The 23,949-nt window shown below is 42.1% G+C and overlaps 1 long non-coding RNA gene across 1 annotated transcript; it reads left to right on the forward strand.

Moving 5' to 3' along the window:
• The first annotated feature begins 53 nt into the window (after window positions 1-53).
• LOC145859167 (uncharacterized) lies at window positions 54-14,904 on the forward strand. The gene is made up of 2 exons (XR_014379425.1): window positions 54-468; window positions 11,054-14,904. It is a non-coding gene; the product is annotated as an uncharacterized LOC145859167 (long non-coding RNA).
• The last annotated feature ends 9,045 nt before the right edge of the window (window positions 14,905-23,949 follow it).

The raw sequence follows: 23,949 nt of genomic DNA on the forward strand, positions 1-23,949 counted from the left end.
GTCCCGTTCAAAGGGCGTAGGCATCACTTGCACATTAACGGGGACAACAAACTCACTCTGCCACTGTCTAATCGTGTTCACATGTCATGTTCACTGATGCTGGTGTTCATTCAGTTGCTGTAGTTGAGCGTTTGTACTTGAACATTGATGCTGCTGCAGATTTTAGTGGGCGTCTACAAAGTCGTTAGACAAGGATTGTGAAAGCACAGCAAAATAGAAAGTTGTACTGTTCTCAAAACTTTGAGAGATGGACAAAAACGGAGCGAAAATTAGGCAGATGGATAGAGGACTGAGCTGATCGGGTGGCTTCTAGCCTAACTGACTCTTTCCTTCCCCCTCTTTCTCTCTTGTAATAACTCTATCCATCACTCGCCTAAATCTCTGGTATGGTTTGCTTCTCACGGATCAAAAACAACGCTGGCGTCTTTCACGCACCACGTCTACGGAGCGGGGGTGCAAAGTTGAAAGGTAATTTCAGGTATTCCCTGATCCAGACCTCTAGTTACCAATTGTTTTGAGAATCTCTTCCTGTTGTCTGTAGCAACCATTCATGCTGCTGGGAAACATGGGGGAAGATCATCAGTCAAAATGACTGTTTGGACTTTTAGAATGAGGCTCCCGCTGGCAAAAATACAACCAGACAAAACAAAATTGCGAGTCAAAGGCAATATTTGATTGTGTGCCTATTTCTGTTGAACATGGCATGACAACAGTGGCGGTCGGTTCCGTTTAAGATTTTATTACCTTTATTGAACCAGGCAAGTCAGTTAAGAGCAAATTCTTATTAGCAATGACGGCCAAACCCGGACGACGCTGGGCCAATTGTGTGCCGCCCTATGGGACTCCCAATCACGGCCAGTTGTGATACAGCCTGGAATCGAACCAGGGTCGGCAGTGACTCCTCTAGCACTGAGATGCAGTGCTACTCAGTGCCCATGAGTGAGGATGATATATTTTTGTTAATAAGCATGGCCTTATTTCTATTACAGCTTATTGTATGACTGTCATTTATATTCCATTTACCCAGTTCACTGTAACATTGATCGGTTTAGGCTACTCCATTATACTCAAATGTTCTCTGCACCCATCACGAGGTTGCTACTACCTAGTCCAGGGATCCTCAGTTAGATTCTGCCGCAGGCTATTTTTTTCTTGAGCGGATAGTCGGGGGGCCAGAAGATGAATTTACTCTGGCTATCTACTCCGTTATGAGAGCACTCTCGTCTAAATGTGTCAGAGTGCAGAATAATTGATTAATTTACGAATGTGCAACACCCATTGAATATGACTGGTGTCAGTAAACGTCGGCAAAAAAACACAATTCAATTGCTGACTGCAGCACAGTTACAGTCACCAACACGCTAGATAACATGAAAACAGCCTAGTGAGGTGTTCTGTCATTTGTGTCTGGAAGTAGCTAGCCAACTTTAGCCAGTTAGCTTGGGTGCTTGACTGCCGTTGTGAGGTCAGAAGACTCGGATCAACCCTACTCCTTGGCCAGAGCGTCCAGTGTGCGCTTTGAACACTCCAGGAGTAAAACGCTCTGATTTTAAAAACGGGCAATCTGAGCGCGCTCTGAATATACCCACTCCAGAGTGAATTTATGAACACACACATAATTACAAATCATTTGTAGACTGCAAATTGACCGCAGATATAAAAAACATAATAATTTCGAACCTTGCTTATATTTGTATATGATCACGTCTCTCTATTATGAGTGGGAATACATGGGTTTCCAGATTTCCAAAATTAAAATCAATTGTAGCTGATTTCCTGGTGTTTTTACAGTCTTTTATGTCTAACGATGAACATTAAAAAAAACATAGGCGGGCCAAATTCATTCGTCCAACATTAGTCCAACAGTTGCAAATGAGAGTTTCTATTGGACAAATTCAGGTATATTTATCCCCCTTTTGTTCCGTTTGCTTACGTTTATGAAACATTTTTCAACAGAATCGGCAGAATGAATACACACCAGATCACATGTAAACCCAGTTCACTTTCATAGCAGCCACGGTGTATTCCTTCACCCTTCCATGGGCTCTCCTCTTTTCACCTTTTCCCTTTGCTTGTGGACTTCAATGCACAACACAGCAGCTGTATGTGACCAGGCAAAAACCACTTTCCAAGCCAAACCATATCATAACTGCTACACACAGCCTACATCGTTGTCACCATATTAGCTAATGTAACGTCATAGTCAACATAGCTAATAGAACTAATGTGTTAGTAAACCTGCAACAATCATGCAGTAACGTTACAGTGTACAGTTAGTAAGCAGTTCAGTAAAAGGTTTAGCAATACATTTGTAAAACCAAAAGCTTACCTTGACTTGAGAGAGTTCCAGTGTTGTGTTGGATAGTCATAGCCAGCCATTGAGTAGGCTAAAATAGCTAGCTAGCTGTATTTGCTAGCTAAGTATGTGAAAGGGGAAAAAAACTCTCCTGCTTCTCATTCATTTTTTAAGAAATTAATTTGTTAAAACTGTTCAAACTATGTTATTTCTCTCTCTTTGAATCAACTACTCACCATATTTCATGCACTGTAGTACTAGCTAGCTGTAGCTTATGCTTTCAGTACTAGATTCATTCTCTGATCCTTTGATTGGGTGGACAACATGTAATTTCATGCTGCATGAGGATGTCCTCCAGAAGTTATCATAATTACTGTGTAAATCTTTGGAAGGGGTTGAGAACCATGAGCCTCCTAGGTTTTGTATTGAAGCCAATGTAGAGGAGGAAAGAAACTAGCTGTCCTCCGGCTACACCATGGTGCTACCCTACAGAGTGCTTTTGGGGCTACTGTAGACCTATTCCAACCTTGTCTGGAAAAAACTCAGCAATATTGACAATTCTATTTTTAGAAACTAAGTCACTCTCTGATTGTGTGTTGGTGAATATGTGACTCGTTTCGGGAAACTAGACGTATGTCACACAACACCACTTCACAGGAGCGGCATTTGAATGTAAACATTTGTTTTTTATCAAATTGCATTTTTTGAGGGGGCATAAATGCCTTCTGAAAGATATGAACTTTCATGTGCATTAACAACAAAGTTGTATTCCATCAATAAATACAAATAAAATGGTTAAATTACCAGCCTAGTTGGTTTAGCCATGGAACAAGATAGGAACCTTCCCGCTAGCCATTATTGGCTGAGATAATGGATGGGCTGGACATGTCGTGAGATGAGTTTGGATTGGTCTGCCATGTAGCAGCTTCTGTCTATAACGTGAGCTGTTCAGTATGTGTTGACCTTCCGTTCTACCGGGCCGTTTTTGAAAGATATAACGTTAGCCATCGAGAACTCAACAACATTGATGCTCTGAATTTAGCAGGTGCTATCGACAGATCAGTTGGAAAAAGGGATGAGCTACAGTTGAAGTCGGAAGTTTACATACTTTACATACTCCAACTACATTTAAACTCAGTTTTTTCACAATTCCTGACATTTAATGCTAGTAAAAAATTCCCTGTCTTAGGTCAGTTAGGATCACCACTTCATTTCAAGAATGTGAAATGTCAGAATAATTGTAGAGAGAATGATTTATTTCAGCTTTTATTTCTTTCATCACATTCCCAGTGGGTCAGAAGTTTACATACACTCAATTAGCATTTGGTAGTATTGCCTTTAAATTGTTTAACTTGGGTCAAACGTTTCGGGTAGCCTTCCACAAGCTTCCCACAATAAATTGGGTGAATTTTGGCCCATTCCTCCTGACAGAGCTGGTGTAACTGAGTCAGGTTTGTAGGCCTCCTTGCTTGCACATGCTTTTTCAGTTCTGCCCACAGATTTTCTATAGGATTGAGGTCAGGGCTTTGTGATGGCCCCTCCAATATTTTGACTTCCTTGTCCTTAAGCCGTTTTGCCACGACTTTGGAAGTATGCTTGGGGTCATTGTCCATTTGGAAGACTCATTTGCGACCAAGCTTTAACTTCTTGACTGATGTCTTGAGATGTTGCTTCTGTCGTGTCTTTGGCTATGCCGGATTAAGTGATATGACATGCTAACCTATAAAATGATTTCTCTGTAATTAATATTACCTGATTAAGCTAATCATGTAAATGTAATTAACTAGAAAGTCGGGGCACCACGGAAGAACGTTTATAGAGCCGTTATCTTCCGAATAAACTCTTAAAATACTTTGTAATATTTTACATCGATAGCAGTCAATATTAACCCTTGTCTTATTTTCAGTCTCATAATGAAAGTTGTAAATTCTTGGTTATCTTCGCGAACCCTGGCTAACAAGTTGAATCAGCAATACAAAATTGGGTTTAATTATTTATTTACTAAATACCTAAACTAATCACACAGAATTACAAATACACCGAATACAAATGATGTCATACATGATGGCTGGTTACACAAAGGAAAGGGGGTTGGGCTTGAATGAAAGAGCAGGAAGATTTAGGAACAAAGAAACAGCAGCTATGCTATCGTAAATACATTATCTTATGCATTCTAAATTACCGCCCATTTGGAAAAGGAAAATGCAATAAATATTTACTCTGAGCTGCGCTTCGGTAGATTGGTCGTAGATGCTGGCCGGGTTGGCCAACAGATCTTCCTGTTACTCGGAAGAATGTCTCTGGTGGTAAATTGGATACGTGGTGGTATCTTCGTCCTTCTGTTAGACTGGATCCGTCGTCCGTCCTTTCCTGTCCTTGACATGTGTGTCCTTCTAACATAGAGGCTGCAGACCTCACGTGCTGGAACAACATGGTTATCTTTTCGTCAAAGGCTTATATAGTGGAGAGGGGGAGGGATGTGTTTCATCGTTTATAACCCCTGTCTCTTCACAGGGGTGGGCCACTGATCAAGCAGGGCACTTTCCTTATGAAAACCCAATTCTCTCATTTGGAAGCTAAAATTACATTTAATCTCCTAACAAACAATTCCAATATCAAACATTTCAATTGCATAACAATTCCATGTGACTCTGATAACTAGAGGGTGTATACTTTCTCAGGTACAGATTATGTCGTCCTGTCATCAATCATAATGTCCCAGATAACAACGAACTGACATCCATACTCATTACGTTATCAAGCATATTTCCAACTGGTTTTATTAGCAAAATATGGTTCCTTTCCCCATTTGTTTGATGTTCCCAGACTCTCTATATTTAACAGGACAGCAGTCCTTCAGTAGGGTCAGTAAGAGAGGGGAAACGAGAAAGGTATTTATGGGGGGGGGTCATAAACCTTACCCACAGGCCAATGTCATGACACTTCAATATAGCCACATAATTTTCCTACCTCATGATGCCATCTATTTTGTGAAGTGCACCAGTCCCTCCTGCAGCAAAGCACGCCCACAACATGATGCTGCCACCCCCGTGCTTCACGGTTGGGATGGTGTTCTCCGGTTTGCCAGCCTCCCCCTTTTTCCTCCAAACATAACAATGGTCATTATGGCCAAACAGTTCTATTTTTGTTTCATCAGACCAGAGGACATTTCTCCAAAAAGTACGATCTTTCTCCCCATGTGCAGTTGCAAACTGTAGTCTGGCTTTTTTATGGCGGTTTTGGAGCAGTGGCTTCTTCCTTGCTGAGCAGCCTTTCAGGTTATGTCGATATAGGACTTGTTTTACTGTGGATATAGATACTTTTGTACCTGTTTCCTCCAGCATCTTCACAAGGTCCTTTGCTGTTGTTCTGGGATTGATTTTCATTTTTCGCACCAAAGTACGTTCATCTCTAGGAGACAGAATGCGTCTCCTTCCTGAGCGGTATGACGGATGCGTGGTCCCATCATGTTTATACTTGCGTACTATTGTTTGTACAGATGAATGTGGTACCTTCAGGCATTTGGAAATTGCTCCCAAGGTTGAACCAGACTTGTGGAGGTCTACAATGTTTTCTGAGATCTTGGCTGATTTCTTTTGATTTTCCCATGATGTCAAGCAAAGAGGCACTGAGTTTGAAGATAGGCCTTGAAATACATCCACAGGTACACCTCCAATTGACTAAAATTATGTGAATTAGCCTATCAGAAGCTTCTAAAGCCATGACATAATTTTATGGAATTTTCCAAGCTGTTTAAAGGCACAGTCAACTTAGTGTATGTAAACTTCTGACCCACTGAAATTGTGATACAGTGAATTATAAGTGAAATAATCTGTCTGTAAACAATTGTTGGAAAAATTACTTGTGTCATGCACAAAGTAGATGTCCTAACCGACTTGCCTAAACTTTAGTTAGCAAGAAATTTGTGGAGTGGTTGAAAAAACGAGTTTTAATGACTCCAACCTAAGTATATGTAAACTTCCGACTTCAACTGTCCTTTCTGCACACACCACAGTCATTGTGAAACGGAGTGACTTGACACAGTGCTGGCCAAACAAGATGTAGCTACAAACAAAACAGAGTTAAATGGTTTCAGTGTGCTGTGAAGAATTCATCCATGTATACGGATTAGAGTCTAGCTACATTTTCAGATATACATTTCTAATTTTGTCAGGAAGTCGTTTTTTATTGCAAGTTAAAGCGTACTGTTAGTTAGCTAGCAAACGATAGCTTGCTGGCTCGCTAGCTAACGTTATATGCATGATCTGTGTAGTAATATTATTCAAATCAGAAAACCATTTGCATTGGTAGTTATTGCCTATTGTTAGCTAACTAACATTGAACATTTGCTTTGGCTACCTGCAGGTTCATACCACAGCTATGACAATTGGTAGTAGTATAAATTGGGATTATGCCGGTTCCTTGTTTAGCTAGCTAGCATGAAACATGACCGATCAAATTAGCCAGGTGTGTCTAGGGGTGATTACGGCCATCTATTGTATTTCATGAACATGTGTACATACAATAGTGACCCATCCACTTATTTAGATGTGGCTGGGGGGGTGGTAATAGCATTTCCTTCACATGACCCATCAATTTAGACAAGTGTATCTGGGTAAGCATCATCTAATAATGATAAAATATTTATAAAATATTTTTTATAGAGCCCTGATGTAGAACCAGCATTTGATAGGGGACGGCAGGGTAGCCTCGTGGTTAGCGCGTTGGACTTGTAACCGAAAGGTTGCAAGATTCAATCCCCGAGCTGACAAGGTAAAAATATGTCGTTCTGCCCCTGAACAAGGCAGTTAACCCACTGTTCCTAGGCCGTCATTATAAATAAGAATCTGTTCTTAAAACCTCTTGGGGCTAGGTGGGACGCTAGCGTGCCACCTGTGGTGCACTCCATCAACAGCAGGTGCATTTCAAGAGCGGCAAATTTGAATCCAAATAAATGTCAAAATTCAAATTTTTCAAAAATACAACTATGTTACACCATTTGAAAGATAAACATCTCCTTAATCTAACCACGTTTTACGATTTCAAAAAGGTTTTACGGCGAAAGCATAAATTTAGAGTATGTTAGGACAGTACATTTACAAGAGTTGTGTGTAATGTTTTGTCAAGTCAAAGACAGGGTCACCAAAACCATAAAACCAGCTAAAATGATACACTAACCTTTTACAATCTCCATCAGATGACACTCCTAGGACATTATGTTAGACAATGCATGCATTTTTAGTTCTATCAAGTTCATATTTATATACAAAAACAGCGTTTTACTATGGCATTGATGTTGAGGAAATCGTTTCCCTCCAATAACCGGCAGTCAAGTCAGCGTCACAAATTAAATAATTAAAATTAGAAAACATTGGTAAAATATTATATTGTCATTTAAAGAATTATAGATTTACATCTTTTGAACGCAATCAACTTGCCAGATTTAAAAATAACCTTACTGGGAAATCACACTTTGCAATAATCTGAGCACTGTGCCCAGAAAAATACGCGTTGCGATACAGACTAGACGTCATGTTGGGGAGATCTAAAATCGAAAATACTATGTAAATAATCCATTACCTTTGATTCTCTTCATCAGATGTCACTTCCAGGTATCACAGGTCCATAACGAATGTAGTTTTGTTCAAAAAAGCTCATCATTTATGTCCAAAAATCTCCGTCTCGTTAGCACATGATGTAAGCCAGCCGGACTTCTCGTCATGAACGAGGGGAAAAAATATATTTCCGTTCGTTCAAACATGTCAAACGTTGTATAGCATAAATCATTAGGGCCTTTTTTAACCAGAACATGAATAATATTCAAGGTGGACGAATGCATAGCCTTTTATAACGTATTGGAACGAGGGTACCCAACATGAAGTAGCGCGCCAGGTGTCTAATGGGACATCACCGTTCCATGGCTCTTGTTCGGTCAGATCTCCCTCCAGAAGACTCAAAACACTTTGTAAAGGCTGGTGACATCTAGTGGAAGCAATAGGAAGTGCCAAAATATTCCTAAACCCCTGTGTTTTTCAATGGGATAGGTTTAAAGTCAATACAACACATCAGGTATCCACTTCCTGTCAGAAAATGTCTCAGGGTTTTGCCTGCCAAATGAGTTCTGTTATACTCACAGACACCATTCAAACAGTTTTGGAAACTTTAGAGTGTTTTCTATCCATATATAATAAGTATATGCATATTCTAGTTACTGGGTAGGATTAGTAACCAGATTAAATCGGGTACATTTTTTTTATCCAGACGTGCAAATGCTGCCCCCTAGACCCAACAGGTTAACTGACTTGCCTAGTTAAATAAAGGTAAAATAAAAAAATGTAATATTTCTTTTATGGTGGTTCTACATCAGGGCTCTTCAACCCTGTTCCCGGAGAGCCATCGTCCTGTAGGTTTTTATTCCAACCCTAATCTAGCACACCTGATTCTAATAATTAGCTGGTTGATAAGCAGACGCAGCTTAGTTACAACTGGGGTGTAAACCTACAGGAGGGTAGCTCTCCAGAAACAGGGTTGGAGACCCCTGTTCTACATGGCCTTATGCCAGGGTTTCCCAAACTCGGCACTGGGGGTGCACATTCTGCTTTTTTCCCTAGCACTACACAGCTGATTCAAATAATCAACTAATTCATGCTTTGAGCTTTTGAATCAGCCATTAACAATTTAAGTTTGTGGCACCAACCCATGCAATGGAAAAATTTAGTAATAATGTTACACACCCTTACAAAAATGGGTTCTTCAGTGGAAAGGATTCTACAAAAATGGCAGTAATAAAGCCTTTCTTGAAAAACCCAGACCTTGACCCAGAAAATATAAAAAAACTATCTGCCTATATCGAATCTCCCATTCCTCTCAACAACAAAAACATGCTGTTGCGCAGCAACTCACTGCCTTCCTGAAGTCAAACAATGTATTCAAAACGCTTCACTCTGGTTTTACACCCCATCATAGCACTGAGACTGCACTTGTGAAGGTGGTAAATTACCTTTTAATGGGGTCATAATGAGGCTCTGCATCTATCCTCGTGCTCCTAGACCTCAGTGCTCCTTTTGATACCATCGATCACCATATTCTTTTGGAGAGATTGGAAACCCAAATTGGTCTACACGGACAAGTTCTGGCCTGGTTTAGATCTTATCTGTCGGAAAGATATCACTTTGTCTCTGTGAATGGTTTGTCCTCTGACAAATCAACTGTAAATTTCGGTGTTCCTCAAGGCTCTGTTTTAGGACCAGTATTGTTTTCACTATATATTTTACCTCTTGGTGATGCCATTCGGAAACATAATGTTGACTTTCACTGCTATGAGGATGACACACAGCTGTACATTTCGATGAAACATGGTGAAGCCCCAAAATGTACCTCCCTGGAAGCCTGTGTTTCAGACATAAGGAAGTGGATGGCGGCAAATATTCTACATTTAAACTCAGACAAAGCAGAGATGCTTGTTCTAGCTCCCAAGAAACAAAGAGATCTTCTGTTGAATCTGACAATTAATCTTGATGGTTGTACAGTAGTCTCAAATAAAACTGTGAAGGACCTCGGCGTTACTCTGGACCCTGATCTCTCTTTTGACAAACATATCAAGACTGTTTCAAGGACAGCTTTTTACCATCTACGTAACATTGCAAAAATCAGAAACTTTCTGTCCAAAGATTATGCAGAAAAAGTAATCCATGCCTTTGTTACTTCTAGGTTAGACTATTGCAATGCTCTACTTTTTGGCTACCCGGATAAAGCACTAAATAAACTTCAGTTAGTGCTAAAAACGGCTGCTAGAATCTTGACTAGAAGCAAAATTTTTTATCATATTACTCCAGTGCTAGCCTTTCTACACTGGCTTCCTGTTAAGGCAAGGGCTGATTTCAAGGTTTTAATGCTAACTTACAAAGCATTACATGGGCTTGCTCCTACCTATCTTTCTAATTTGGTCCTGCCGTACATACCTACACGTACGATACGGTCACAAGATGCAGGCCTCCTTACTGTCCCTAGAATTTCTAAGCAAACAGCTGGAGGCAGGGCTTTCTCCTGTAGAGCTCCATTTTTATGGAATGGTCTGTCTATCCATGTGAGAGACGCAGACTCTGTCTCGACGTTTAAGTCTTTATTGAAGACTCATCTCTTCAGTAGGTCCTATGATTGAGTGTAGTCTGGCCCAGGAGTGTGAAGGTGAACGGAAAGGCACTGGAGCAACGAACCGCCCTTGCTGTTTCTGCCTGAACGGATCCCCTCTCTCCACTGGGATTCTCTGCCTCAAACCCTATTACAGGGGCTGAGTCACTGGTGCTCTTCCATGCCGTCCCTAGGAGGGGTGCGTCACTTGAGTGGGTTGAGTCACTGACGTGATCTTCCTGTCCGGGTTGGCACCCCCCCTTGGGTTGTGCCGTGGCAGAGATCTTTGTGGGCTATACTCGTCCTTGTCTCAGGATGGTAAGTTGGTGGTTGAAGATATCCCTCTAGTGGTGTGGGGGCTGTGCTTTGGCAAAGTGGGTGGGGTTATATCCTGCCTGTTTGGCCCTGTCTGGGGGTATCGTCAGACGGGGCCACAGTGTCTCCCGACCCCTCCTGTCTCGGCCTCCAGTTTTTATGCTGCAGTAGTTTACGTGTCGGGGGGCTAGGGTCAGTCTGTTATATCTGGAGTATTTCTCCTGTCTTATTCGGTGTCCTGCGTGAATGTAAGTATGCTTTCTCCAATTCTTTCTCTCTTTTTCTCTCTTTCTCTCTTTCTTTCTCTCTCAGAGGACCTGAGCCCTAGGACCATGCCTCAGGACCTCCTGGGCCGATGACTCCTTGCTGTTCCCAGTCCACCTTGCCATGCTACTGCTCCAGTTTCAACTGTTCTGCCTACAGCTATGGAACCCTGACCTGTTCACCGGATGTGCTACCTGTCCCAGACCTGCTGTTTTCAGAGAGCAGGAGCGGTAGAGATACTCTGAATGATCGGCACCGAGAAGCCAACTGAAATTTACTCCTGAGGTGCTGACCTGTTGCACCCTCAACAGCCATTATGATTATTATTATTTGACCCTGCTGGTCATCTATGAACATTTGAACATCTTGGCCATGTTCTGTTATAATCTCCACCCGGCACAGCCAGAAGAGGACTGGCCACCCCTCATAGCCTGGTTCCTCTCTAGGTTTCTTCCTAGGTTCTGGCCTTTCTAGGGAGTTTTTCCTAGCCACTGTGCTTCTACACCTCCATTGCTTGCTGTTTGGGGTTTTAGGCTGGGTTTCTGTACAGCACTTTGTGACATCAGCTGATGTAAGAAGAGTTTTATAAATATATTTGATTGATTGATTGATTGATTGATTGATACATGGGGTGGCAGGTAGCCTAGGGGTTAGAGCGTTAGACTAGTAATCGAAAGGTTGCAAGATCGAATCCCTGAGCTGACAAGGTAAAAATATGTTGTTCTGCCCCTGAACAAGGCAGTTAACCCACTGTTCCTAGATCGTCATTGAAAATAAGAATTCATTTTTAACTGACTTGCCTAGTTAAATAAAGGTAAACAAATTAATTAACATGGAACCCAAAAGGGTTCCCCTATGGGGACAGATGAAGAACCCTTTTAGGTTCTAGATACAATAGCACCTTTTTTTCCTAAGAGTGTAAAGTCAATCACAGTGCTATTGATATGGTATGATTCAAGAAATAAGTAATATCATCTACAGTGTGTCCAAGCAGGAATGCATGATAACGGTATTTTGATGTGCAACACCTAAACCATTTTGGGTTGACAATTAGATTATTGTTGCTATGATTTTACTGTTAAAATACGAATTACAGATTTATTTTGTTCAATAGAGATTAATTTGCTTACATGTTGTTGTGTACAAATATCACACAGGCTAACTCACTTGGGGCTAATTTTACATTTTACATTTGTCATTTAGCAGACGCTCTTATCCAGAGCGACTTACAGTAGTGAATGCATACTCACTGAGGAATGCATAATCACTGAGGAAGGTGAAACTCGAAACCTAAACCACAATAGCCTAGTGTTTTTTCGCATTATTGTATTTTTAAATGTTGTGCAATAAGAATACATTTTTTTCTTCTTCCCCTTCTCTCCATCTGGGCTTGTCGGAGCGCACAAGCAAAAACAGGGGCAGGGCAAACACAGGAATCCGGATGCTACTGTTTGACCAAATCATGGTTTTAGCTGTCACCAAAATCCAATGTTTTGAGTAAAGTGACCAGCTACAATTTTCTACCAGCTTTCACAGTCTCACGTCAGAATTAGAGGTTCATCCATGTTTCCCAAAGGTCAAATTTCAAAGTGTTTAAGGTTAAGTTTAGGCATTAACTCCAAATTTGTAAGGTTAGGGTTAAGTTCAGGCATTAACAACAAATTCTTCTTCCAAGGGTAAGAAAAGATCGGGGGAAATCATATAATTTCAGTGGGCTGTCCCATTGCTTAACAGATACCAGAAGCTGACATTGAGGAAAAAGACAAGACTGTATTGTCTCACAATTTAGAGGACAAAAAGTCAGAACTTCAATGATGAGGGCACTGGGGAGCACTCTCAATTTAGTGAATAGGCTCTTTGTGACATTTGGCTTCTTCAGCCAGACTCCGCTTCTGGAGCTGTCTCTCTCTGAAGTGCTTGGTGGCCAGACATCGATCCTGTCTGGGGTTAGAGTACTGCTAACCAAATGGAGTCTAGCCAGATAAAGACAAAGATAGTCTGCAAATGAAGGAGGGAGGGAGACACTGTTGGCCAACACTGTTGGATAACATGTTATCTCTCTCCTCTTGCTCTCTCTCTCTACTTTTAGAAAGTTCAGTGGAACAGATGTCTCAAGCAGTCGTAACCACAAAGCACTGTAGAGAATGCAGGGAAAACTGCCCTTCAAGAGAGTTTAGAGAGAGAGACATGGAAACTGTAGAGTATGGACATCAATTCAATCAGTTGCAGATAAAGTAAACCCGCATTGTGAATGTTTATGTTGTGTTTTAAGGACAGGTGTAGTTTTTGATCTAATCCAAGGAAAATGTATGCATGAAGGAACAGCTTGTGGGGTGTGTTGTTATAAAGTGATTAACACCTCTGATACAACATAAACAGATGAAGCGAGTTCTCAGTTTTCCTTTATCTGCAATTGATTGATTCTTTGTACGTACTTCTGTAGAGGTGAACCTTAAAGAGCTTTCAGATCAATTCAATTCAGTCCATTAGTGGGTTACCTCATCCAGACAGAACTTAGACTGGCACACTTCATAGAGGCAGCAGGTAGCGTAGTGGTTGAATGTCAAAGTAAAAAAATCTGCAGATGTGCCATTGAGCAAGGCACTTAACACTAATTTACTCCAGGGGTGCTGTACTACTATGGCTGACCCTGTAAAACAACACGTCACTGCACCTATCCTGTGAATGTGACAATATCTTACTTAGTCTGAATATTGGGTTACATAGGCAAAGTGTTGGTGTAATTGACCAATTAAAAACGCCTTGGAGCAAACAAGATCATCACTGTATGGGATAACTATACACACGCTGTGCAAAGATGTAGCTAACAACAAGCTCTATGTTTTTTTATTTTTTTATTGAATTTTGTACTTCTTACCCATTTTTTTGTTATATCCAATTGGTGTGCCGGCCTGCCAAACCCTCCACTAACCCGGATGACGCTGGGACAACTGTGCGCCGCCTCATGGGTCTCCCAGTCGCAGCCGGCTGCGACACAGCCCGGGATCGAACCCGGGTCTGTAGTGATGTCTCAAGCACTGCGATGCAGTGCCTTAGACCGCTGCACCACTCAGGAGGCCCCTGAAGCATCTCTGGATTACATGGCCGGTTGATGAAGCCCTTGGGGTGGTGTATGTGTGCGTGCGTGGATGGATGGAGGCACGGCCTGCGTCAACAAATTACTCCAACGCTATTCTCAGCTCTATCTCCTCATTAAAACATTCCTCAAGCCGGCCACGTCCCGCCATGAAGTCCCATTCCTTTATTTTAATTGTCTAATTAGGGTCCTTGGCTTGGATTCTGTGTGCCGACTTTAACAAGGCAATTAGTGACGTGTCTGGACTGCCTCCCTCCTGCTACAGGAGATTTAGGGAAAGGGTTGGGGGGTGCTGGGCAGGGGGCAGTGTGTGTGTGTGAGGGAGAGAGTGGTGTAGGGTTGCGGGCGTGTTGGTACTAACTCCAGGAGGCAGCCCTTTTTAAGGATGGTAGTACAGGGAAACAAATCCTGACTATGATTAGTCAGGATAAGAGGATTCTAAGAATAAAACGTTTCCATTAAAACATTATAAAGTTGATGCAAACCTGTCTGTTGCAAGAGTTTAAGGGAATTCGTTTGTTGTGAGCGATATCAAACAGTACAGGTGTTCCATCTGAAATCGTGTTGTGGTGAAAAAGAGTTCCACTTGACTGTTAGAGGAAGGTGTTGTCATATTCATTTTCAGCCAATATTATTTTCTCAGTTGATCTTAACTCAAATATGAGTAAGATAAGCATTCTGTCATGTGATGTGGAATAGTCATGCAGGAATAATCCTTCACAATACATATTTTTTTTGCCATACAAGCTCTTACCATACTGTCTTTCAAAGGTTTGGCAAATAAAGATAGTTGTTCCATGTGGCACATTGTTTGTAATATGGCACATATGCAAACCATACGCAAATTATTACAATTACTATATAATTGATATGCTTAACACCCCAGCCGTCCTACAATCTAAACTAGATGCCCTCAATCTCACACAAATTATCAAGGAACCTACCAGGTACTACCCTAAATCTGTAACCATGGGCACCCTCTTAGATATCATCCTGACCAACTTGCCGTCTAAAAACACCTCTGCTGTCTTCAACCAGGATCTCAGCAATCACTGCCTCATTGCCTGCGTCCGTAATGGGTCCGCGGTCAAACGACCACCCCTCATCACTGTCAAACGCTCCCTAAAACACTTCAGCGAGCAGGCCTTTCTAATCGACTTGGCCCGGGTATCCTGGAAGGATATTGACCTCATTCCATCAGTAGAGGATACCTGGTTGCTCTTTAACCTGTTATGGATAGGGGGCAGTATTTTCACGGCCGGATAAAAAACGTACCCGAATTAATCTGATTATTACTCCTGCCCAGAAACTAGAATATGCATATAATTATTAGCTTTGGATAGAAAACACTCCAAAGTTTCTAAAACTGTTTGAATGGTGTCTGTGAGTTTAACAGAACTCATTTGGCAGGCCAAAACCTGAGAAGATTCCTTACAGGAAGTGCCCTTACTGACCATTTCTTGGCCTTCTACACTATCTTTATTGAAAACTGAGGATCTCTGCTGTAACGTGACACTTCCTACGGCTCCTATAGGCTCTCAGAAGGCAGCAAAACGTTGGGGCGCGTGCACGAGCCGACACCATGTTTTTATTTTTAGTCTTTGAACGAAAAGAGGGTTTCCCGGTCAGAATATTATCGCTTTTTTACGAGAAAAATCGCATAAAAATTGATTTTAAACAGCGTTTGTCATGCTTCAAAGTACGGTAATGGAATATTTCGAATTTTTTTGTCACGAAACGCGTCGGGCGCGTAACCCTTCATCACCCTTCGGATAGTGTCTTGAACGCACAACAAAACGCCGCTATTTGGATATAACTATGGATTATTTGGAACCAAACCAACATTTGTTATTGAAGTAGAAGTCCTGGGAGTGCATTCTGACGAAGAACAGCAAAGGTAATCCAATTTTTCTTATAGTAAATCTGACTTTGGTGAGGGCCAAACTTGGTGGGTGTCAAAATAGCTAGCCTGTGATGGCGAGCTATCTACTCAGAATATTGCAAAATGTGCTTTCACCGAAAAGCTATTTTAAAATCGGACATAGCGTTTGCATAAAGGCGTTCTGTATCTATAATTCTTAAAATAATTGTTATGTTTTTTGTGAACGTTTATCGTGAGTAATTTAGTAAATTCACCGGAAGTTTCGGTGGGTATGCTAGTTCTGAACGTCACATGCTAATGTAAAAAGCTGTTTTTTGATATAAATATGAACTTGATTGAACAAAACATGCATGTATTGTATAACATAATGTCCTAGAAGTGTCATCTGATGAAGATCATTAAAGGTTAGTGCTGCATTTAGCTGTGGTTTTGTTTTTTGTGACATTATATGCTAGCTTGAAAAATGGGTGTCTGATTATTTCTGGCTGGGTACTCTGCTGACATAATCTAATGTTTTGCTTTCGCTGTAAAGCCTTTTTGAAATCGGACAGTGTGGTTAGATAAAGGAGAGTCTTGTCTTTAAAATGGTGTAAAATAGTCATATGTTTGAAAAATTGAAGTTTTCAGATTTTCGAGGACTTTGTATTTCGCGCCACGCCCATCATTGGATATTGGAGCAGGTGTTCCGCTAGCGGAACGTCTAGATGTAAGAGGTTAAAAGTGCTTTCCTCACCATCTTAAATAAGCGTGCCCCATTCAAAAAATTTAGAACTAAGAACAGATATAGCCCTTGGTTCACTCAAGACTTGAATGCCCTTGACCAGCACGCAAACATCCTGTGGCGTTCTGCATTAGCATCGAATAGCCCCGCAATATGCAACCTTTCAGGGAAGTCAGGAACCAATATACACAGTCAGTTAGGAAAGTTAAGGCTTGCTTTTTCAAACAGAAATGTGCATCCAGTAGCACTAATTCCAAAAGGTTTTGGGACACTGTAAAGTCCATGGACAATAAGAGCACCTCCTCCCAGCTGCCAACAGCACTGAGGCCAGGAAACACTGTCACCACTGATAAATCTACGATTATCGATCATTTAAATAAGCATTTTTCTACGGCTGGCCATGCTTTCCACCTGGCTACCCCTACCCTGGCCAACACCTCTGCACCCCCTACAGCAACTTGCCCAAGCCCCCCCGCTTCTCCTTCACCCAAATCCAGACAGCAGATGTTCTGAAAGATCTGCAAAATCTGGATCCCTACATATCAGCTGGGCAAGACAATCTGGACCCTCTCTTTCTAAAATGATCAGCCGAAATTGTTGCAACCCCCATTGCTAGCCTGTTCAACCTATCTTTCGTATTGTCTGAGATTCCCAAACATTGGAAAGCTGCCGCGGGGAGACACTCTAGAGCCAAACTGTTACAGACCCATATATCCATCCTGCCCTGCCTTTCTAAAATCATCGAAAGCCAAGTTAACAAACAGATCATAGACCATTTCGAATCAAATCAAATCAAATGTATTGATATAGCCCTTCTTACATTAGCTGATATATCAAAGTGCTGTACAGAAACCCATCCTAAAACCCCAAACAGTAAACAATTCAGGTGTAGAAGCACGGTGGCTAGGAAAAACTCCCTAGAAAGGCCAAAACCTAGGAAGAAACGTAGAGAGGAACCAGGCTATGAGGGGTGGCCAGTCCTCTTCTGGCTGTGCCGGGTGGATGTTACAACAGAACATGGCCAAGATGTTAAAATGTTCATAGATGACCAGCATGGTCAAATAATAGTAATCACAGTGACCAAGTCAGGGTTCCATAGCCGCAGGCAGAACAGTTGAAACTGGAGCAGCAGCACGGCCAGGTGGACTGGGGACAACAAGGAGTTATCATGCCAGGTAGTCCTGAGGCATGGTGCTAGGGCTCAGGTCCTCCGAGAGAGAGAAAGAAAGAAAGAAAGAAAGAGAGAATTAGAGAGAGCATACTTAAATTCACAGAGGACACCGGATAAGACAGGAGAAGTACTCCAGATATAACAGACTGACCCTAGCCCCCGACACATAAACTACTGCAGCATAAATACTGGAGGCTGAGACAGGAGGGGTCCGGAGACACTGTGGCCCCATCCGATGATACCCCCGGACAGGGCCAAACAGGCAGGATATAACCCCACACCTTTGCCAAAGCACAGCCCCCACACCACTAGAGGAATGTCTTCAACCACCAACCTACCGTCCTGAGACAAGGCCGAGTATAGCCCACAAAGATCTCCGCCACGGCACAACCCAAGGGGGGGCGGCAACCCAGACAGGAAGACCACGTCAGTGACTCAACCCACTCAAGTGATGCACCCCTCCTAGGGACTGCATGGAAGAGCACCAGTAAGCCAGTGACTCAGCCCCTGTAATAGGGTTAGAGGCAGAGAATCCCAGTGGAGAGAGGGGAACCAGCCAAGCAAAGACAGCAAGGGTGGTTCGTTGCTCCAGTGCCTTTCTGTTCACCTTCACACTTCTGGGCCAGACTACACTCAATCATAGGACCTACTGAAGAGATGAGTTTTCAATAAAGACTTAAATGTTGAGACCGAGTCTGCGTCTCTCACATGGGTAGGACGACCGTTCCCTAAAAATGGAGCTCTACAGGAGAAAGCCCTGCCTCCAGCTGTTTGCTTAGAAATTCTAGGGACGATTAGGAGGCCTGCGTCTTGTGACCGTAGCGTACGTGTAGGTATGTACGGCAGGACCAAATCAGAAAGATAGGTAGGAGCAAGCCCATGTAATGCTTTGTAGGTTAGCATTAAAATCTTGAAATCAGCCCTTGCCTTAACAAGAAGCCAGTGTAGGAAGGCTAGCACTGGAGTAATATGATACAATTTTTTGGTTCTAGTCAGGATTCTAGCAGCCGTATTTAGCACTAACTGAAGTTTATTTAGTGCTTTATCCGGGTAGCCGGAAAGTAGAGCATTGCAATAGTCTAACCAAGAAGTAACAAAAGCATGGATTAATTTTTCAACATCATTTTCGGACAGAAAGTTTCAGATTTTTGCAATGTTACGTAGATGGAAAAAATCTGTCCTTGAAACAGTCTTGATATTTTCATCAAAAGAGAGATCAGGGTCCAGAGTAACGCCGAGGTCCTTCACAGTTTTATTTGAGACTACTGTACAACCATCAAGATTAATTGTCAGATTCAACAGAAGATCTCTTTGTTTCTTGGGACCTAGAACAAGCATCTCTGTTTTGACCGATTTTAAAGTAGAAAGTTTGCAGCCATCCACTTCCTTATGTCTGAAACACAGGCTTCTAGGGAGGGCAATTTTGGGGCTTTCCCATGTTACATTGAATTGTACAGCTGTGTGTCATCCTCATAGCAGTGAAAGTCAACATTATGTTTTCGAATGACATCCCCAAGAGGTAAAATATATAGTGAAAACAATAGTGGTCCTAAAATGGAACCTTGAGGAACACCGAAATGTAAAGTTGATTTGTCAGAGGACAAACCATTCACAGAGACAAACTGATATCTTTCTGACAGATAAGATCTAAACCAGGCCAGAACTTGTCCGTGTAGTCCAATTTTGGTTTCCAATCTCTCCAAAAGAATGTGGTGATCGATGATATCAAAAGCAGCACTAAGGTCTAGGAGCACGAGGACAGATGCAGAGCCTCGGTCTGACGCCATTAAAATGTAATTTACCACCTTCACAAGTGCAGTCTCAGTGCTATGATGGGGTCTAAAACCAGACTGAAGCAATTCATATACATTGTTTGTCTTCAGGAAGGCAGTGAGTTGCTGCTTTTCTAGAAATTTTGAGAGGAATGGGAGATTCGATATAGGCAGATAGTTTTTTATATTTTCTGGGTCAAGGTTTGGCTTTTTCAAGAGAGGCTTTATTACTGCCACTTTTAGTGAGTTTGGTACACATCCGGTGGATAGAGAGCCGTTTTATTATGTTCAACATAGGAGGGCCAAGCACAGGAAGCAGCTCTTTCAGTAGTTTAGTTGAAATAGGGTCCAGTACGCAGCTTGAAGGTTTAGTGGCCATGATTATTTTCATCATTGTGTCAAGAGATTTAGTACTAAAACACTTGAGTGTCTCCCTTGATCCTAGGTCTTGGCAGAGTTGTGCAGACTCAGGACAACTGAGCTTTGGAGTAATACGCAGATTTAAAGAGGAGTCCGTAATTTGCTTTCTAATGATCATGATCTCTTCCTCAAAGAAGTTCATGAATGTATTACTGCTGATGTGAAAGCCATTCTGTCTTGGGGAATGCTGCTTTTTAATTAGCTTTGTGACAGTATCAAAAATACATTTTGGATTGTTCTTATCCTCTATGTGACCGGCGGGACGAATTCGTCCCACCTACGTAACATCCACTGCCAGCCTGTGGCGCGATTTTCAAAATCTTCAAAATCCTATTACTTCAATTTCTCAAACATATGACTATTTTACAGCCATTTAAAGATAAGACTCTCGTTAATCTAACCACACTGTCCGATTTCAAAAAGGCTTTACAACGAAAGCAAAACATTAGATTATGTCAGCAGAGTACCAAGCCAGAAATAATCAGACACCCATTTTTCAAGCCAGCATATAATGTCACCAAAACCCAGAAGACAGCTAAATGCAGCACTCACCTTTGATGATCTTCATCAGATGACAACCCTAGGACATTATGTTATACAATACATGCATGTTTTGTTCAATCAAGTTCATATTTATATCAAAAACCAGCTTTTTACATTAGCATGTGACGTTCAGAACTAGCATACCCCCCGCAAACTTACGGGGAATTCGCTAACATTTTACTAAATTACTCACGATAAACGTTCACAAAAAGCATAACAATTATTTTAAGAATTATAGATACAGACCTCCTCTATGCACTCGATATGTCCGATTTTAAAATAGCTTTTTGGTGAAAGCACATTTTGCAATATTCTAAGTATATAGCCCAGGCATCACGGGCTCGCTATTTAGACACCCGGCAAGTTTAGCACTCACCATAATCATATTTACTATTATAAAAATGTCATTACCTTTTGTTGTCTTCGTCAGAATGCACACCCAGGACGTCTACTTCAATAACAAATGTTGGTTTGGTCCAAAATAATCCATCGTTATATCCGAATAGCGGCGTTTTGTTCGTGCGTTCCAGACACTATCCGAAATAGTAAAGAAGTGTCGCGCGCTTGGCGCAATTCCTGACAATAAAATTCAAAGTATTCAATTGCCGTACGTCGAAGCATGTCAACCGCTGTTTAAAATCAATTTTTACGTCATTTTTCTCGTAGAAAAGCGGTAAAATTCCGACAGGGAATCTCCTTTTCGGCAAACAGAGGAAAAAATCCCAAAGGCGGGGGCGGTCGGGGTCACGCGCATAAGCTAGTGTCTCTTGATGGGCCACTTGAGAAAGGCGATAATGTGTTTCAGCCTGGGGCTGGAATGACGACATTCTCTTTTTTCCCGGGCTATGAGAGCCTATGGACGACGTGGGAAGTGTCACGTTAGAGCAGAGATCCTTAGTAAATGATAGAGATGGCAAAGAAGTTCCAGAAATGGTCAGACAGGCCACTTCCTGTAAAGGAATCTCTCAGGTTTTGACCTGCCATTTGAGTTCTGTTATACTCACAGACACCATTCAAACAGTTTTAGAAAATTTAGGGTGTTTTCTATCCATATGTAATAAGTATATGCATATTCTAGTTACTGAGTAGGAGTGGTAACCAGATTAAATCGGGTATGTTTTTTATCCAGCCGTGTCAATGCTGCCCCCTAGCCCTAACAGGTTATTTTCCTCAATTAAGTTTAAAAAATAGGATGATCGAGCAGCAGTGAGGGCTCTTCGATACTGCACGGTACTGTCTTTCCAAGCTAGTTGGAAGACTTCCAGTTTGGTGTGGCGCCATTTCCGTTCCAATTTTCTGGAAGCTTGCTTCAGAGCTCGGGTATTTTCTGTATATCAGGGAGCTAGTTTCTTATAACAAATGTTTTTGGTTTTTAGGGGTGCAACTGCATCTAGGGTATTGCGCAAGGTTAAATTGAGTTTCTCAGTTAGGTGGTTAACTGATTTTTGTCCTCTGACATCCTTGGGTAGGCAGAGGGAGTCTGGAAGGGCATCAAGGAATCTTTGGGTTGTCTGAGAATTAATAGCACGACTTTTGATGCTCCTTGGTTGGGGTCTGAGCAGATTATTTGTTGCGATTGCAAACATAATAAAATGGTGATCCGATAGTCCAGGATTATGAGGAAAAACATTAAGAGCCACAACATTTATTCCATGGGACAAAACTAGGTCCAGAGTATGACTTAGGCAGTGTTTTGGTCCGGAGACATGTTGGACAAAACCCACTGAGTCGATGATGGCTCCGAATGCCTTTTGGAGTGGGTCTGTGGACTTTTCCATGTGAATATTAAAGTCACCAAAAATGTGAATATTATCTGTTATGACTACAAGGTCCGATAGGAATTCAGGGAACTCAGTGAGGAACGCTGTATATGGCCCAGGAGGCCTGTAAACAGTAGCTATAAAAAGTGATTGAGTAGGCTGCATAGATTTCATGACTAGAAGCTCAAAAGACGAAAACGTCTGGGGTTTATTGTAAATTGAAATTTGCTATTGTAAATGTTAGCAACACCTACACCTTTGTGGGATGCGCAGGGGATATGGTCACTGGTGTAACCAGGTGAGGCCTCATTTAACACAATAAATTCATCAGGCTTAAGCCATGTTTCAGTCAGGCCAATCACATCAAGATTATGATCAGTGATTAGTTAATTGACTATAACTGCCTTTGAAGTGAGGGATCTAACATTAAGTAGCCCTATTTTGAGATGTGAGGTATCACAATCTCTTTCAATAATGGCAGGAATGGAGGAGGTCTTTATTCTAGTGAGATTGCTAAGGTGAACACCGCCATGTTTAGTTTTGCCCAACCTAGGTCGAGGCACAGACACGGTCTCAATGGGGATAGCTGAGCTGACTACACCAGTGATCAATTTTCTAAGGCAATCATCATATTGGAATCTTACATGTCAAGATGAGTCGTGTAGAGATGAGATTATCTGTGCAGTGTATGATTTGGGATGTCAGGTGTTTCTACAGTGCTCTGCATCCATTTTAAGACTTAGTGGCAGACTCCACTAAGCTGGCAGGCTGGCTAACAGCCTGCTGCCTGGCCTGCACCCTATCTCATTGTGGAGCTAGGGGAGTTAGAGCCCTGTCTATGTTCGTAGATAAGGTGAGAGCACCCCTCCAGCTAGGATGGAGTCCGTCACTCCTCAACAGGCCAGGCTTGGTACTGTTTGTGGGTGAGTCCCAGAAAGAGGGCCAATTAACTACAAATTCTATCTTTTGGGAGTGGCAGAATACAGTTTTCAACCAGCGATTGAGTTGTGAGACTCTGCTGTAGAGCTCATCAATCCCCCTAACTGGGAGGGGGCCAGAGACAATTACTCGATGCCGACACATCTTTCTAGCTGATTTACACGCTGAAGCTATGTTGCGCTTGGTGACCTCTGACTGTTTCATCCTAACATCGTTGGTGCCGACGTGGATAACAATATCTCTATACTCTCTACACTCGCCAGTTTTAGCTTTAGCCAGCACCATCTTCAGATTAGCCTTAACGTTGGTAGCCCTGCCCCCTGGTAAACAGTGTATGATCACTGGATGATTCGTTTTAAGTCTAATACTGCGGGTAATGGAGTCACCAATGACTAGGGTTTTTAATTTGTCAGAGCTAATGGTGGGAGGCTTCAGCGTCTCAGACCCCTTAACGGGAGGAGTAGAGACTAGAGAAGGCTCGGCCTCTGACTCCGACTCGCTGCTTAATGGGGAGAACCGGTTGAATGTTTCTGTAGGCTGAATGAGCAACACCGGTTCAGCATTCCTACGGCACTTCCCTCCAGAAGCCATGAGAAAGTTGTCTGGCTGCAGGGACCGTGCGAGGGAATTTATACTAAC

Source organism: Salmo salar, chromosome 11, assembly GCF_965601325.2.
Source record: "Salmo salar chromosome 11, fSalSal1, whole genome shotgun sequence".
Lineage (NCBI taxonomy): Eukaryota > Metazoa > Chordata > Actinopteri > Salmoniformes > Salmonidae > Salmo > Salmo salar.